Below are 17814 nucleotides of genomic sequence, written 5' to 3' on the forward strand. Positions count from 1 at the left end.
CCGCGGAGGCGGGTCCAGAGGGGGGCCGGGCCGCGGCTGCGCGCTGGGCCCGGGCGAGGCCGAGGCCCCCGGGCGGCGGCGGTGGCGGCGGCGGAGGCGGCGGAGACGGCGGAGGCGGCGGGGCCCGACGAGCGAGCCCAGGAGCCGCCGAACTCCGCTCTGGGGCCCCGAGGGCCGCGGCCGCGGCGGGGTCTCGGACCCGGAAGCAAATGGACCGGAAGTGACGCGCGCCGCGGCCCCAGGATGGCGGCTGGCCGGGTTGTCATGGGAACCGGTCTGAGCCGGGCGGCGGAGGCTCAGAGCTGTGAGCGCAGCCCGCGGACCGCGGCTTCCGCCGCCCGGACTTGCCCCCCTCCAGGTGACCGAGAGCTGCGCTCCCGACCGCGCCTGAGCTGATGGCTGGACCCCCTCGCCCCATTTTACGGACGGAAATACCGAGAGCAAGTGAGATGCGCGGGATCACGCGAGACTGAATCCCGCCTTGGGAGCATTGTTGACGTTACAGGCTGTCGTTAAGACCGGGGCCCCAACTTTGCCTTTGCCACTTCCTAGCTGCGTGACACGGGGCAAATTACTTAACCTCTCTGAGCCTCAGCTTTTTCACCTGTAAAATGGAACAATTGTACCGCCTCCTGGGATTCATGTGAGAATTAATATATAGAAACCAGTTATTACAGTAGTTGGCGTATAGTAGAGATCTAAATACATTTTGTTTTTTTAAGTAGTTAAGTCAAAGAAAATGACCGGTCTCTGCCCTCAACTTCCCTTGGGGAAAACGATGCCAAAATATTGCCTCCTAGCCTTGTGACTTTTCACCAGGCACCTGCAGTACCTGCGTGGTCTACACTGACGTTAATCCTGGTAGCTTGTCATTTCACTTCGTGGATTTGTCTATACTCCCACCCACCACGTTGACTCTGGGCTCCCCGAGGACTCGGCTTTTGTGGGTCACCACTCACTGAATCCCTAGTGTTTGCAAAGTGCCTGGCACGTACTCAAGACTGTGTTGAACACGTTTGCGATTGAACCGTTCATTCTCTCTCTCTAACTTACTCCAGCCACTTATTCAAGACTCAGAGCCCACCCCATGCCAAGTTCTCTTCCTCCACGTGCTCTTGGCTCCCTGCACTTACCGTGCTCTTCCACCCTTCTGCCTCTGAGCCTCTATATGCTCTTCCCTCAGTGTGAATGTTCTTCCCCTCACCTCCTTCCTTGCTTTCTTGACTTCCAGCCCCAGCTCAGTCCTCACATCCTTTCTGAAGCGTTTTCTGATTCCTCCAGGCAAAGATCCACCTTCCTCTGGTTCCCCACAACACTGTCTTTCATAATTTTATCTGAGCTCTTACTGCAGTGGATTATATGTATTTTTAAACCTGACACCCCCACAAGACCTGGCGCTCCTTACTCCTCTGTGTTTCCCCTGAGCTCTGCACATGTCTGATCAGGAGGCGCCCAACAGATGTTCCTTGGCTGCAGGACTCTTTGTCCCAGCCTTGGTGTCCCCAGCTGAAGCCGGGGGGTCTTGTCTCAGGAGGGAATGACATCGTACCTGGGGAAGCATTTGGAGAAGGAGCAGCCTGCTGTTCCTGCAGCAGCAGTGACTATATTTATCTGGTGCTGTCCTAGCACCGCACAAGGTCTTTGTGCACTTCAGCCTTTATCAGCTCAGGTTTAAGCTCCTCTCTTAATCACCTGCAAGGGAATGGTGTTTACAGGGATTCCAGCTGAGAAAAACTGGCCCACCTGAATTCTCTGCCTTTGCAGCAACTCACAACTGACCTTTGGAAACTGTTGCGGGACTGCATGAGACTGCTAATAAGTCCCTTGCAGCTCCGTGGTTCTGTGGCAGCCAAAAGGGAAACAGAGTTTGCAGAAGGCTTTACCAGTAGGAAACCCTGGTCATCGAGACTCGGTGACATTTCATATCAGAAAAGACCCAAAGTCTCCGAAGAGAGTCGTGTGTCTCATCTTTTAGACGAGGTTGAAGGCCTGAGATTCCTCTGCTTGGTAATGTGGAACCGCATGAGCATCTCTCCAGATTTTATTACATAATGATTCGCAGGTTATGTAACAGTCATGACAATGATCAGGCACCTCTACTTGCTAAGAGCCAACAACACGAACAATCTACCTACTTCTTTCTATTTTTTAGGCGTTTTTCTCATCACAAAAGTAGCACATGAATTCCAATGATGCAGACGTGTGTAGAACGAAAAATGAAAAAGAAAAGCAACCCTAGGACCCAGCAGTTTGATTTCTTGGAATCTACTAGAGAAACCAGCGTACATGCACCAAGAAACCTGTTGCGTCGTTGTTTGTAATGCAAAATCAAAACCAGAACCATGCTAAATGTCCGTCAGTAGGGGAGTGGTGTGTCCGTGCTGATGACTAGGGTGTGTCACTGAAAAAGATGATGGAAACCTGTGTACCTCTGCAGGACGTGCCCTGAAATGGAAACCGTATTGTCTAAGGGTGTGTATAAGTGTATAAAGTCAGCGGGAGACAGTAATGCAAATATCGATCATGTGTTTTTTAAATCTTGTCACAAATACATATTATGTGATTTTTATTAATATATTTCTCTCCCAGAAGTCAGTAAGCTCCATGAGGACATAACTGTATCTGTTTTGCTCACAATTATATCACTACTGTCTGCCATAGATGCACTTCCCACACACAAACGGGAGTCCAACAGTGTTTCTGAACAAAGTTTTTATTAAATGCCAGGATTTATGTTAGATTTAAGGGGCGTAACTGTGAGCAAGACAGACACAGCGCCTGCCCTCAAGGAGCGCACAGTCGCCTTATCAGAAAGAATAAAACAGGAGTAGGATGAACTAAATACCCGTAATTCCGGGATAGAAGGTGGTAAATGTTATGAGAGCGGCATAGAGCTTAAAGAATGGAGACGTGACCTCCGACAGGGCGAACTGGGGACAGCCCCACAGAGGAGGTGGCGTTGGAGCTGGGCTCTGAGTGAGCTGGGCACTTGAGGATGTCCAGCTTTCCTTCCAGCTGGAGGGAAGAAAACAATCAAAAGCAAGGAGTGGAAATTGAGACTCAGCTGCCTACAAGCATGTAAGGTGGGCGCAACTAGGTGCTTGAGTACCAGTCTCATACTAGATAGTACTGGGCACAGTGGTAATGTAGCCTAACGTAACGATGATTCAGTCAACAATGGACTGCATAGATGACAGCGGTCCCCTAAGATTAGTGCCATCTAGCCTAGGTGTGGTAGGCTAGACCCTCTAGGTTAGTGTGCGTGCACCCTCTGACGTTCACACAACAAAGAAACTGCCCAATGGCGCTCAGAACGTGTCCCCGTGGTTACGTGGTGTATGACCGTACCTGGCTCACAGTAGGCATTCAATAAGTACTTTAGTGAGAAAACAAATACTGTTGAACCCCCACCCTGCTGATTGTTGCCAGTTTCCTGGCTGATTATGATCCGATATCCAGGTTTCTGAAGAGGAGTTAGAAGTCCAGATTTGTAAGTGAAATTTCTCAGTTATAAACACTCTGTGTAAATAGACTTCCTGGTTCTGTGTGCCAAGAGAGCCTACAAGAAATGACACCCCTAGAGCAACAAGCACCTAGCACCCAGATCTTACTTCCTAACTGCCATTCTCCACTAAAAGGAACCAAGTGTTCTTGGAGAAATCACTGAGTCTCGGGGCTGGGGCAAGGAACGTGAGCCTGGAACGTCTTATTGAGCCAGAAAGTAAGGAAATGTCAAACGAATGATGGGACTTGTTAAAAGACACAAAAGCCAGGTTGAGGGGTTCCTACTGGCTGAATCTGGGACAATCTGAACATTAAAGTAAATAATGATATTAACAAATTATAATTCCTTAGGGGGGAAAAAAGAAGAAACCATGATCCCATACTGATATTAAACATAAAATACGGTGTTTGCCAGAGGAATGCATCCGAGGGCTGTGTGTGGCCCTGGGTGCCAGGTCTGACCCTTGCACTAAGGAGGAGCAAGGAACAATGAGTAGTTCATCTGGTTAGAGATATGAGTGCACAAGACAAGCTAGGAAATCGGGGTGATGCAAGATCAGCCTGGTCTTTGAGGATCTTGAATGTCACTCCAAGAGTCCGGATTTGACCCTGTGGGCACCTGGGAGCCACTGAAGGTCTGTGAGCAGGAGAGATGGTGATCACAGCCCTGGCTCTGCAGAGCAGGTATTTGGGGCATGGATGCAACAGGGTATGGTAGACAGGAAATCAGGATTTAAGGTCATTAGAAACATGGCACAGTGAACAGAAATGACCCTGCAGCCAATAGCCCTGGCTTCCAGTCCCTGGCACAGCATTTGGTAGCCTCACAGTTTGGGCAAGTCATTCACTCTCAGCCCCTCCAGGAGGCTGGACTCTGGAGCCAGAATGTGTGGGTTCAGCTGCGCTACTTACTATGTATGATCTTGGGCAAATTAACCTCACTTCTCTGTGCCTCAGTTTCTTCATCTGTGAGATGAGAAAGATAACAGTAGTGCCTGCTTCCATATGGGTTGTGAGATAGTCCACGTGAGCACTTGGCATAGTAAGTGCCCATTAAGCGTGAGCTATTGTATCAGCGCTTTTTGTTAAATAGGATAATGCGTGGGGAGAACTTGACCCAAAGCCTGGAAGAGAGTCAGCCTGCAGGCGGTGTTGTCCATGATGAGGGTCATTGCTGTGCAACACGAATGTGCCGGGAGCTGGCAATTCTGTCTGCTGCTCAAAGCTCAGCATTCATTCTGACCTCCCACAGGTGGAGGCAGCGCTGGGGGAGGTTCGTAGCCCGAAGAGGCATGCCTGGAAATGAAGCTGGCACAGTGAGCTTCTTCACTATCAGTAAGAGGCTTGCTTCCCCCTTTTTCTCTAAATATAAACCCAACTGTCAATTGCTTCACAGTCTTCATGTCTGCCGCAGGAGCCACCCACAAGTCCAAAGGTAACCGGGCTGGCTGAAGGCTGGTCCTTAGCGTGATCCGCCCAGCCCAGCCCCGCTCCCTGGAGACACAGGTCATGGGGTTGGATGTGCACCACTCAGCTCCTCCTCTGGTGATTCTGAATTGCTCCTGAAAACAGTAACTCAGAGGTTGGGAGCTCCCGATATGTACTTTACTGATCTCTTAAAGAATTGGGTTTCAAAGCCTGTGCACTGAAACCGACCGTCTCTGCCCTTCCCTTGAAGCAGGCCAGGGAAAGCCACAAACAGGTTGTCTTTGTTCCATAGCAACGTCCTCCCAAGGCAGGAGGGCAAAGTAAACTCTGAAGCCAAAAGGCCTGAGTTCAGATCCCAGCTCTGCCACTTTCCAGCTGTGTGACTTTGGACAAGCTACCTGACCCCTGCAGACCTCGGTTTCCTTATCGGTAAGATGAGATTAATAGGAGTAAGTACCCCAAGGATGCTGAGAGATTGAATGAGCTCAGACAGGGCGCCAGCAGACAGTGAGCAGTGGAGACAAGCCAGCTATGAGTATTCTTAACTCAGAGTCACGGAGCCTGCCAGGCTGGGGTGCACAGTCGGCCTCAGACGATGGGGAAGGTGACTGGGCTTGACGCCATTCTGGTCAATCCTGGGCACCTTGCGTTTGTGCTGCTCCCAAGAATAGACTTTTATAACATGCAGAATATATAAAGAACTCCTACAACTCAAGAACAACAGGACAACCCAATTTAAAAATGGGCAGAGGACTTGAATAGATATTTCTCCAGAGGAGATATACAAGCAGCCAATAAGCACATGGAAAAGTACTCAACATCATCAGCCATTAGGTAAGTGCAAATCAAAGTCACAGATGCAGAATCACACCTATTAGTGGCTATAATTTAAAAAAAGGGAAAATAACAAGTGTTCACAAGGATCTTGAGAAATCAGAAACCTGTGCCTTGCCGATTGGAATGTAAGGTCGTGCAGCTGCTATGGAGAAAAGTTCGGTGCTGCCTTGAAAAGTGAAACATAATTACCATATGGCCTAGCAATTCTAGTCCTAGGCATCTACCCGAAAGGATTGAGAACAGAGACTGGAATAGAAGGCCATACACCAGCATTCACAGCAGCAGCATTCACAACAGCCGAAAGGTGGAAACAACCCAAGCGGCCATCAACAGAGGAATGAATAAACAAGGTGTGGTATATCCATACGATGGAATATTATTTGCCCATAAAAAAGGAATGAAGTTCTGAGACATGCCTCCACATGGATGAACCTTGAAAACATTAGGCTAAGTGAAAGAAGCCAGTAACAAAAGGGCAAATGTTATATGATTCCGTGTATATAAAATGCCTGTAATAGGAAAATTCAAAGAGATGGAAAGTAGATTAGAAGTGACCAGGGCTGGAGAGAGGGGAGAATGGGGAGTTACTGCTTAGTAGGTGCAGAGTTTCTGTTTGGGGTGATGAAAAATTCTGGAAACTGGTGATGCTTGCCCACATTGTGAACGTAATTAATGCCTCTGACTTAGTAACTTCAAATGGTCAAAATGGTAAATTTTAGGTTATGTATATATTACCACAAATTAAAAACTTTTAAAAAAGAAAAATACAATATTCCTGCTATTTCACTAGAAAGCAGAAAGGAAACAAATAGAGGGAAATCAGAGAGAGAAGAGTTTGACTGGGGTGGTTAGTCCACCTGCTTGAGGGCTGAGCTTCTCAACAAACGACCTGATGTGTCACTGATTGATTGAGTCATTTGCTCGTTCAATATTTATTGACACCTATGTGCCAGGCACCAGGCTAGGCAGCCAGAGGAGATAAGATCCAAGCTGTGGGGGTGCTTACATGCTAACGGTGGGGAGAGAGACAGAAAACAGTGGACGAAGAAATGAACAAAACCATTTCAGATTTTGATACAGGCTGGGAAGGAAATAAATCAGGTCATGTGATGGAGCATGCTGGGAAGGTGACTTCAGATAGGTGCTTCAGGAAGAGCCCTCTAAAGTGGTAGCTGTTTACCTGAGACTCATAAAAAGCCATGCAGGTAACCAGGGGAAGGCATGCCAGGGAGAGGGAACCGTAGGTGCAAAGGCCCCGAGGCAGGAATGAACTGGGTGTGCTTGGGGTAAACAAACAGGGCTGTTGTAGCTGGAGTGTGGTGGTCAGGCAGGAGACTGGCATCAGAGGGAAGCAGGCAGCATATCAAGGAGGGCCTGTCGGAGGATGAGGATGGAAGCAGGGAGGCCAGCGAGGAGGCTCCTGCAACAATCCGGGTGGGCCATGATGGTGGCTTGGATCAGACCCTGGGCCTTGGTCAGTGAGCTGTGGCCTGGGTACTTGAACAACATGGTGTGAGGCTGGAGCCCCACTTGCCTCCAAAGGAGCTGCGGACACAGAAGCCTTAATGGGGCCTCCTGAGCACAAACTGCCAGCAGTGGATGCAGGTCATTTGTGGACGCCCAGTCCCAGCCCGCCTTCCTCTGATAATAGCATCTCAGTTTTGCTCTGGGAAGCCACCCTTGGCCAAAGCTCCATTGGCTACAGGCCTGTGATTTCTTTCCCTCAACGTCCCCCAGTCCAAGGAAGGAGCATATGGCTCACCCTGAGCCAATCAGATGCTTCGCAGGGAGTCTGACTACAGAGCAGGTTACGCAGAAGTTGGAAGGAGTTGGAAGGAGTGGATTCCTCCAGCTGAGAATGCCCCACTACCAGTCCCTCTCAAGTCTGGAGTTTTAGCTTTTCTTCCATTTTGCTAAAGTTAGCTGGAGTCAGTCTCTGCTGACTACAGCCAAAGTACGTGGCTGGAAACAAAGATTGCTACTGAAACCAAGTGCTACAGGCGATTAGAGCAACTCCATGTTTTCTCAGCATTATACAGCAGATAACTTACAGTTTTCCAAATAGGAAAATGTACATGCAAGAAGGTTATAAAACAGTGGGCTCCAATCTTTTCAGTCATATAGCCCATCAGTACAAAATTTGAGTATGTTCCCACAACATACATAGTAAATAATCACAGGGCCGGCCCAGTGGTGCAGCAGTTAAGAGCGCACGTTCCTCTTTGGCAGCCCGGGGTTCGCCAGTTCAGATCCCAGGTGCGGACATGGCACCGCTTGACAAGCCATGCTGTGGTAGGCGTCCCACATATAAAGTAGAAGAAGATGGGCACAGATGTTAGCTCAGGGCCAGTCTTCCTCAGCAAAAAGAGGAGGATTGGTGGCAGATGTTAGCTCAGGGCTAATCTTCCTAAAAATAAATAAATAAATAATCACAATGCTTATTTTTGTGGACCTTAAGAAACATTCACACAAAGAAAGATTAAAAAGTACAGTCTACTGTGCACTTCAAAATTATTAAGGTCTTGAGGCACTCCCCATATGTAGTGGTTAAGTTCAACATGCTGTGCTTTGGCGGCCTGGAGTTCACAGGTTCAGATCCTGGGTGCAGACCTACACCACGTCAGCCATGCTGTGGTGGCAACCCACATACAAAGTGGAGAAAGATTGGCACAGATGTTAACTCAGGGCTAATCTTCCTCAAGCAAAAAGGGGGGAAGATTGGCAACAGATGTTAGCAAATCTTCCTCATCAAAAAATAATAATAATAATATTAAACCCTTGAAAGATAAAAGGAGATTGATGAACTGTTCCAGGTTAACAGAGTTTAAAGAGACTTGACAACCAAATGCAATATGCTATCCTGGATGGACCCTTGAACTAGGGGGAAAAAGTTAAAAAAATAGAGACATAAAGATTATTGAGACAATTGGTAAAACATGAATAAGGTCTATAGATTAGTTAATACTGTTATGTCAATGTTAACTTCTTTTTGATAATTTTACTGTGGTTTTATAAAAGAATGTCTTTATTCTTAGGAAATACACACTGAAGTATTTAGAAATAAAGGGCATCATGTCTACAACTTACTCTCAAATGTCTCAGAAAAAAGAGCATACATATGGATGTATGTGTGTATATATGAAAGCCAGCCATACGTGTGTGTGTGTGTACATAGAGAGAGACAGAATAATACAGCAAATGTGATAAAATTGGGGAATCTGGTTGAAGGGACTTCTGGGAGTTCTTTAAACCATTTTTGCAACTTTTCTGTAGGTCTAAAATTATTTCAAAATAAAAACTTACAAAAAGAATAGCCTAAATAGGGGCTGGGCCAGTGGCATAGTGGTTAAGTTCACACACTGCACTTGGCTGGCACAGATCCCAAGCATGGACCTACACACCACTCATCAAGCCATGCTGTGGTGGCGTCCCACATACAAAATAGAGGAAGGTTGGCAGAGAGGCTAGCTCAGGACCAATCTTCCTCACCAAAAAAAAAAAAAAAGAAAGAATAGCCTAAATATAATATTTTATCTGATTTCTTAATGATACAAAAACTTTATTGTGCTAACAAAAAAATATTATTAGTAAAATATTTTGGGGCTGGCCTGGTGGTGCAGCGGTTAAGTGCACATGTTCTGCTTTGACAGCCCAGGGTTCGCTGGTTCAAATCCCAGGTGTGGACATGGCACCGCTTGGCAAGCCATGCTGTGGTAGGTGTCCCACATATAAAGTAGAGGAAGATGGGCATGGATGTTAGCTCAGGGTCAGTCTTCCTCAGCAAAAAAAGGAGGATTGGCAGCAGATGTTAGCTCAGGGCTAATCTGCCTCAACAAAACTATATTTTTTTATGAGTTTTATGAGAGGAATGTGATTAAAAATATTTCATTATTCTTTTTTAAATCTTGGTTCACATGTTTTGTGATATGGCCAATTGGGAATTTGTTCTTCAGTTTATTCTGATTTTAACCTCTTGGCTTTTGAAAAAAATTTTAACCTGGAGAAAAGATCCAAGAATAATACAATGAACTTCGGTACACTCTTCACGCAGACTCCTGGATGTTAATATTTAGCCGTGTTTGCCTCTCTGTCTCTCTTTACACGCCTGCTACTGTTGAGAATAAGTTGTGGACAGGGAGTTAGGTTACCCTGAGTGCTTACGTGCATTGCATGAAAACAAACATATTTACTCAAATAACCACCACGCAATTATTAAAATAGGCAATTTAACATTGAAACAATACTATTTTCTAATATACAGCCCATATTCAAATTTGCCAGTTGTCCCAATAATATGTATTTTGCTACTTGCTTTTTAATGGCACTTGTAGCTGGAAAGTTTCCTTAAAAACATACACAGATCCACATGGAAGCAGGAACCTCTGCCTGGGCTTTCCAAATCAGGGGGTGCTTTTTCTTTTTTTTAATCCCATCCACCAGTTGGAGAGGTTTGTGGTTTTGCTGTGGATGTTGGGGGCTTTGTTGTTGTTACCGTTTGATGTTTGCTATGTTATTTTTAAAATTTGTTTTTAAAGATTGTCCCTGAGCTAACATCTATTGCCAATCTTCCTTTTTGTTCTTTTCTTTTTTTTTTTCTTCTCCCCAAAGCCCCCCATACGTAGTTGTATATTCTAGTTGTGGGTCCTTCTAGTTGTGGCATGTGGGACGCCACCTCAGCATGGCTTGATGAGCAGTGCCATGTCCGCACCCAGGATCCGAACCAGCGACACCCTGGGCTGCCGAAGCAGAGTGTGCGAACTGAACCACTCAGCCACAGGGCCGGCCTCTGCTATGTTATTTTTAATGTAATTATGCTGCAGAGGCAAATAGGTGATTACAAACATCATCTGAAAAAGACACCTTTTTTCCCTTAAAGTAAATAATTTAAAAAATTTAATAATAGTGGATAAATTTTATTAAGTGCTTAATATTTGCTAGCCTTCGTAGTAATTCTTTACATGCATTATTTTTTGTCTTTTAATTTTTATTTTAAGTTATAATTTGCATACAGTGAAACGCACCGATCTTATGAGTCACAATTCAGTGAGTTTGGACAAATGCATACACCATCCCTATTAAAATACGGAACATTTCCAAACCCCCAGAAAGTTCCCTCATGCCCTTTCCAGTCCAGTCCACACCCAGAGGCAATCGCCGTTCTTATTTCTTTCACCATGATTAGTTTTGTCTGGGATTTCATATAAATACAATCCTACATGCTGTGAATTTTGGGGTCCGGCTACTTTCACTCAGCATAATGACTTTGGGACTCAGCCACATCATAAGTCTCACGTGTTGCAGTTTGTTCCTTTTCGTTGCTTAGTAGTATTCCATTGTATGAAGACCCCACACCCTGTTTATTCATTCACATGCTGATATACTTTTGCAGTGTTTCCAGTTTAGAGCATTTTGAAGATTCTTGTACAAGCCACTATGAACATTCTCGTCTAAATCTTTTTATGAACATATATTTACATATGTCTTGGGTAAAGTTTGTGAATTTTACCTAAATTTTTTCTTGAGTGAAATTGGGGTCACAGAATGGACTTTTTATTTATTTATTTTTAAATTTTTTATTTTTTTTAAGATTGGCACCTGAGCTAACAACGGTTGCCAATCTTCTTTTTTTTTTTCCTGCTTTTTTCTCCCCAAATCCCCCAGTACGTAGTTGTATATTTTAGTTGTGGGTCCTTCTAGTTGTGGTATGTGGGACGCCGCCTCAGCGTGGCCTAATGAGCGGTGCCATGTCCATGCCCAGGATCCGAACCCTGGGCTGCCACAGTGCAGCACAGGAACTTAACCACTCGGCCACGGGGCCGGCCCCCAGAATGGACTTTTTGATAAATGGTGTTGGAACAACTGTGTAGCCATCGGGAAAAACTAACACTGGCTCCACACCTCCCGCCAGGTGCAAAAATTAATTCAAGATGGATCATGGGTCTAAACATAAAACCATAAAAATTCTCAATGAACATGCTGGAGAATATCTTTGCAACCTTGGGTAGACAAAGGTTTTTTAGGACAGAAAGCCCTAACAATAAAAGGGAAAAACAATAGATTAGACTTGATGAAAATTAAAAATTTTGGCTCATCAAAAGACATGGTTAAATTTGCTTCAAAATAATGCAAGTGATGGGTGAAGGGAAGAATTGATGAGGGCATAGAATGAATAAGACTAGTCATGAGTGGATAACTATGAAAGCTGGGTGAAAGGTACATGTAAATTCGTCATTCCACTCACTTTTATATATGTTTAAAATTTTCCGTAATAAAAAGTTTTACAATGTGGCATATCAAAAAAAAAAAGGATATGAACAGACATTTTTTCAAAGAAGATATACAGAAGGCAACAGGCACATGAAAAGATGTTCAATGTCACTAATTATCAGGGAAATGCAAATCAAAACTACAGTTAGATAACACCTTACACCCATTAGAATGGCTATAATCACCAAGACAAAAAATAGCAAATGTTGGAAAGGTTGTGGAGAAAAGGGAACCCTCATACACTGCTGGTGGGAATGCAAACTGAGCAGCCACTATGAAAAATAGTATGGAGATTTCTCAAAAAATTAAAAATAGAAATACCATATGACCCAGCTATCCCACTATTGGGTATTTATCCAAAGAACTTGAAATCAGCAATCCAAAGAGACTCATGCAGCCCTATGTTCACTGCAGCATTATTCACAATAGCCAAGACGTGGAAGCAACCCAAGTGCCCACTGAGTGATGAACGGATAAAGAAGATGCGGTATGTATACAATGGAATACTACTCAGCCATAAAAAAAGACAAAATTGTCCCATTCTCAACCACATAGATGGACCTTGAGGGTATTATGTTAAGCAAAATAAGACAAACACTCCATGATTTCACTCATTTGTGGAAGATAAACTTACGGACAAAGAGAACAGATTAGTGGTTATCCGGGGGGGAAGGGGCTGAGGGGTGGGCACAAGAGGTGAAGGGGCACATTTATATGGTGACTGACAAATAATGTACAACTGAAATTTCCCAATATTAGAAACTACTATGACCACAATTTTTTTTTTAAAAAAAGACGGAACTAAGAAAATGAATAGGCAAGCCACAGACTGGGAAAAAATACTTGTAATACATATGTCTGATAAAAGATTTGTATCCAGAATTTACAAGACATCTAAAAACTTGGTGCAGTTTTAAGTGTTAAGCTTTAAGTAGCTTTAAAGTATTTAAAGCTCAAAATTGCACTGACTTAGGAATCACTTATAAAGAACTCCTACAATGAAGGACAGAAAAGACAACCCAATAAAAATGAACAAAAGAACAGACACTCTCCAAAGGAGAACATACAAATGGTCAATCAGCAAATGAAAGAGCGCTCAACATCACTCCTCATTACAAAAGCTAAAACCACAAGGCTATCACTACACACCCACCAGCATGCCTAAAATCCAGACGGCTGACAACCCCATGCCGGTGTGTATGTGGAGCAGCTCACATTGTTAGTGGCAGTGGAAAATATTTGGAAAATGGCTTGCTTTGGCAGTTTCTAGTAAATTTAAATACACACTTGCCAAATGCCCTGACCCAGCAATTCTGCTTCTGTATGGATGCTTATCTTTTCAAAGTCTTGCTAACTATGACAGCTTCATTCTATCATTGGCCAACGTCTCAAGTCACAATATACCCATGGAGTGGCGTTTATCACCGATGACGGTGGATTTAAATCCCTATTTCAATCAGTCTTCTTGATAATATTCATTGTTTGGTTCTAGTTCATGTCAGATCTTACTGCATCATCATTGTTTTCACCTCCTTATGTGGCTGATCCCTGATATAACATAAACTGTAAAATGCTGTGTGAAAACATTGAGCTGGTGGAGTGACTGATAAACCGCAACTTTCTGGAAGCAGCATTTTTTTGTGGTCATCCCCCCTGTGTCTTTCCTGCTTATATCCAAATCATTCACTGCCATAGCCCCAACACCTGTTGGGAGGCCTGGCACACACACGTTATTGCTTGAATGGATATTTACACGCCAGTGTCACTCATGTTAAAACTCCTTGCGATCTAAGACTATGTCCTTTTTGATTTTTTTCTTCCAGGCTAAGTACAGTAAGCCACAATGAGCAGGGGCGGTAAATGCTTGAGGAACAGGAAAGAATAAGAGAGGCAGCGTTCACCTTGCCGGCCAGGTGAGTCTGTGAGGGACTCTTCTGCCCCCTAGTGGCGCAGGTGGGAATTCCTCCTGGCTCGCTCTCCTACCAGTTTGGCAATCTTGAAGAACCGGCTGAAATCGGGATGAAATGATCTGCGCATAGATTGATAAACTTAGTAATACATCCTGGTATAAATTCTCCCTGCTTTAGAGAAGTATAGTAATAAATTTTACATGTGACCTGAGGCTACACAATAGGGCTCTGAGGGTTATATGATTTGAGGGCTGAGGTCATGCCTAATTCATCTCAACTATTCTCCCACAGGGCCTGGTGCACCACTGTTTAATTTCTACTTAAAAAGTGAGGCAGGAACTTGGTAGAGAAGTTTAGGCAATACAAGGGGAAAGAGAATGACAAGTTGGTCTTCCTCCAGGCCCACAGCCCACCACCGAGGCCCCAGGCCCCCAGTTACCCTTTCTGATAATAGGCCCTGGTACCAGACTCCCGGGAATCCTTCTGGTAGGGTGGTCCACTCATCCTGCTGTGCCCAGGACTTTGCCAGCTTTAGCAATGAAAGCCGCGCATCCTGAGAAACCCCACAGCGCCAGGCAAACGGGACAGTTGGTCCGCCTACCTTCCAGAGACATCTATTCGTCACACAGAAACATACACATATACTAGCTGTGTTACTCAGCATTTGGTGTTATTTTCATTAAAAGTACATTTTGAAGATCATTCCATATCAGCTGTATATTCACTTAAGTATTTATGGAGTTACCTACCCTGCACTAGGCACTGTTTTATTTTTATTTATTTGGTTTTGGTTTTTTTTTGAGGAAGATTAGCCCTGAGCTAACTGCTGCCAGTCCTCCTCTTTTTCGCTGAGGAAGCCTGGCCCTGAGCTAACATCGTGCCCATCTTCCTCTACTTTATTCGTGGGATGCCTACCACAGCATGGCATGCCAAGCAGTGCCATGTCCACACCCGGGATTCGAACTGGTAAACCCTGGGCTGCCGAGAAGCAGAACATGCGAATTTAAGTGCTGCGCCACTGGGCCGGCCCTCTCTGAAAATTAGGCACTGTTTTAGAAGCTGAAGATACAGTAGTAAACAAGATGGACAAATTCCTGTCCTCGGGGAGTTGACATAGCAGTAATGACATCTATTGTATTTATTCAACACTTTGCCACTGTGACCAAGGCTGTCCCAGGCACCTGTGTGTGCATGTCTTTCCCACATGCGTGAGCAGGTCCATAGCAGCACCATCCACAGAACTTTCTTCGATGATGGAAATGTTCTATATCTGTTGTGTCCAATACATGGCCACTAGCACACGTGACTACTGAGCACTAGAAATATGTCCAGTGAAACCGAGGAATTAAATTTTTGGTTGTGTTTTTTAATTTATTTATGTTTTTGTTTTTTTTCTGCTTTTTCTCCTCAAATCCCCCCAGTATATGGTTGTATTTTTCTAGTCGTGGGTCCTTCTAGTTGTGGCATGTGGGATGCCACCTCAGCATGGCCTGATGAGCAGTGCTAGGTCCACGCCCAGGATCCAAACCAGCGAAACCCTGTGCCACCGAAGCGGAGTGCGAGAACTTAACCACTTGGTCATGGGGCCGGCCCTATGATTTATTTAAATTTAAATAGCCACAGTATTGGATGGCACCGGTCTATGGGATAAAGTCCTGAAAATGGAAATATATATATATTATACACTATACACACACACACAATGGAATACTACTCAGCCACAAAAAAGACAAAATCGTGCCATTTGCGACAACATGGATGGACCTTGAGGGTATTATGTTAAGTGAAATAAGCCAGACAGAGAAAGATAAACACTATATGATTTCAGTCTATGTGGAAGAAAAACAAACACATGGACAAAGAGAACAGATTAGTGGTTACTAGAGGGGAAAGGGGTGGGGGGAGGGTGAAAGGGGTAAAGGGGCACATGTGTGTATGGTGACAGATAAAAACTAGACTATTGATGTTGAACGTGATGCAGTCTATACAGAAACTCAGGGGCTGGCCCCGTGGCCGAGTGGTTAAGTTCGAGCGCTACGCTGCAGGAGGCCCAGTGTTTCATTGGTTCCAATCCTGGGCGCGGACATGGCACTGCTCATCAAACCACGCTGAGGCGGCATCCCACATGCCACAACTAGAAGGACCCACAAAGAAGAATATACAACTATGTACCGGGGGGCTTTGGGAAGAAAAAGGAAAAAATTTAAAAAATTAATAAAAAGAAACTCATATATAATCATGTACACCTGAAATTACACAATGTTATAAACCAATATGACCTAATAAAATAATTTTTTAAAAAGGTAATTTAATCTCTCCGTGCTTCGATTTGCATAGCCGTAAAATGGGGATAATAACAGACCTAAGTCATAGGTTGCTGTGAGAACGTATTCACATAAAGGGCTTAGAAAAATAAGCACCAAAAAAGTTCACTAGTAATATTATTTCAATTCTGTCCTCTTGTCTTTCTGACTAAGTGTATAAGCTCGTGGAAGGTTCATTTCAAGGGCCCAAACTGGAGGTACTCATGGGATTTGAAGCTCCCCGGCCACACACACAGGGTCTGGCAGCAGCTGCAAGGCCGATGAAAGGTTTGTACATACCCACAGCACAACTCTGCCCCCACCAGGGCACCTCCATCCCTGGAGGGGAGACAGCGCACGTCTGGCTGGCAGGAGCTCAGATGCATGGGTCCTGGCACAGGGACAGGGAAAAGAAACGGCAAAGTGTAAGCATCGGCCCTCTTGGGCTGCTGCCTACGTGCCAGGTTATTCGTTGGTGCAAAGATGCCCACGTGGATAGCTAAAAATAATCCTGCTGCCACCACCACCAGGTCAAGCAAAATCAGTCCAGGGAACTGAGAACGGGACAAGGGAGGCACAAGTTTGCATTCAATTAACCTGGCTTAACAAACACCATTTATTTCTCCTCTGTACACTCCTTATTGTGAGCCCTTGGTGGCCTTTCAGGATGGAGGTTTAATTGACCATTGAATTCTCTGGTTAAAAGAACCATGTAGAATTTTAGCAGAGCTGCCTTTTAAAAAGATGAGTCTTGTGTTAAATGGGCTGTTTACGAGAGCTGGTTTGGTGCAGTGAAAGTGGAGACAGTTGGGATTCAAAACATCTGGGTTCTAGGCCCACCCCTTTCTTGTGAGACTGAGGTTTAGTCGAGCTGTTCGAGCCTCAGCTTCCGTCTGCTCTGAGCAGGAGCTGGACCCCATCACCAGGAGACGCGTGAGCACGACGTTACCCAATGTTCACTCACGGAGGACGACGCTGCCCATTCCTTCTGCTTCCACTGGGAAGTCTCAGTGTGGTGACAGCTTGTCTTCAACGCCTCTCCAATAATGGCTCATCTGCCTTTCCAGCGCCAACAGTACCCAGCATGAATTAATAGTATTGTTTTCGGGGTCGGCCCTGTGGCGCAGCAGTTAAGTTCCCGTGTTCCACTTCGCCGGCCTAGTGCTCACGGGTTCAGATCCCAGTATGGACCTGTGCACCGCTTGTCAACCCCAGGCTGTGGTAGGCGTCCCACATATAAAGTAGAGGAAGATGGGCACAGATGTTAGCTCAGGGCCAGGCTTCCTCAGCAAAAAGAGGAGGATTAGCAGCAGGTGTTAGCTCAGGGCTGATCTTCCTCAAAAAAATAAATAGTATTGCTTTGTTTCCAGTGTATTTTTGCAGTGCCCTTCTAAAATAAGTGATGCTGATTTTCTGTTAGTACCTCGGGAGTGATATAAGATCTCCCTTTAAAACCTGTTTGCTTAAGCTTAAAGACAGAGCAACTCGATTTGAAGAGAAATATTAAGTAATAGTGCGTGATATTAAGTAACAGTAATAAAGATTTAAATATGGGAAACAGTGGC

At 45.0% G+C, this 17814-nt stretch overlaps 2 long non-coding RNA genes across 3 annotated transcripts; one reads left to right on the forward strand and one right to left on the reverse strand.

Moving 5' to 3' along the window:
• Positions 1-7756: 7756 nt before the first annotated feature.
• On the reverse strand, positions 7757-17321 carry LOC106825729 (uncharacterized). Of its 2 annotated transcripts, XR_011494671.1 has the most exons (4): positions 17214-17321; positions 16550-16640; positions 13938-14065; positions 7757-8176 (listed from the first exon to the last, which is right to left on the reverse strand). It is a non-coding gene; the product is annotated as an uncharacterized lncRNA (long non-coding RNA). The 2 variants fall into 2 exon arrangements; XR_011494670.1 differs by lacking the exon at positions 17214-17321 and having other exon boundaries at positions 16550-16686.
• Positions 12422-14885, forward strand: LOC123277117 (uncharacterized). Its single transcript, XR_011494672.1, has 3 exons — positions 12422-12523; positions 13860-13949; positions 14750-14885. It is a non-coding gene; the product is annotated as an uncharacterized lncRNA (long non-coding RNA).
• Positions 17322-17814: the final 493 nt, after the last annotated feature.

This window comes from Equus asinus, chromosome 15 (genome assembly GCF_041296235.1).
Source record: "Equus asinus isolate D_3611 breed Donkey chromosome 15, EquAss-T2T_v2, whole genome shotgun sequence".
Classification (NCBI taxonomy): Eukaryota; Metazoa; Chordata; class Mammalia; order Perissodactyla; family Equidae; genus Equus; species Equus asinus.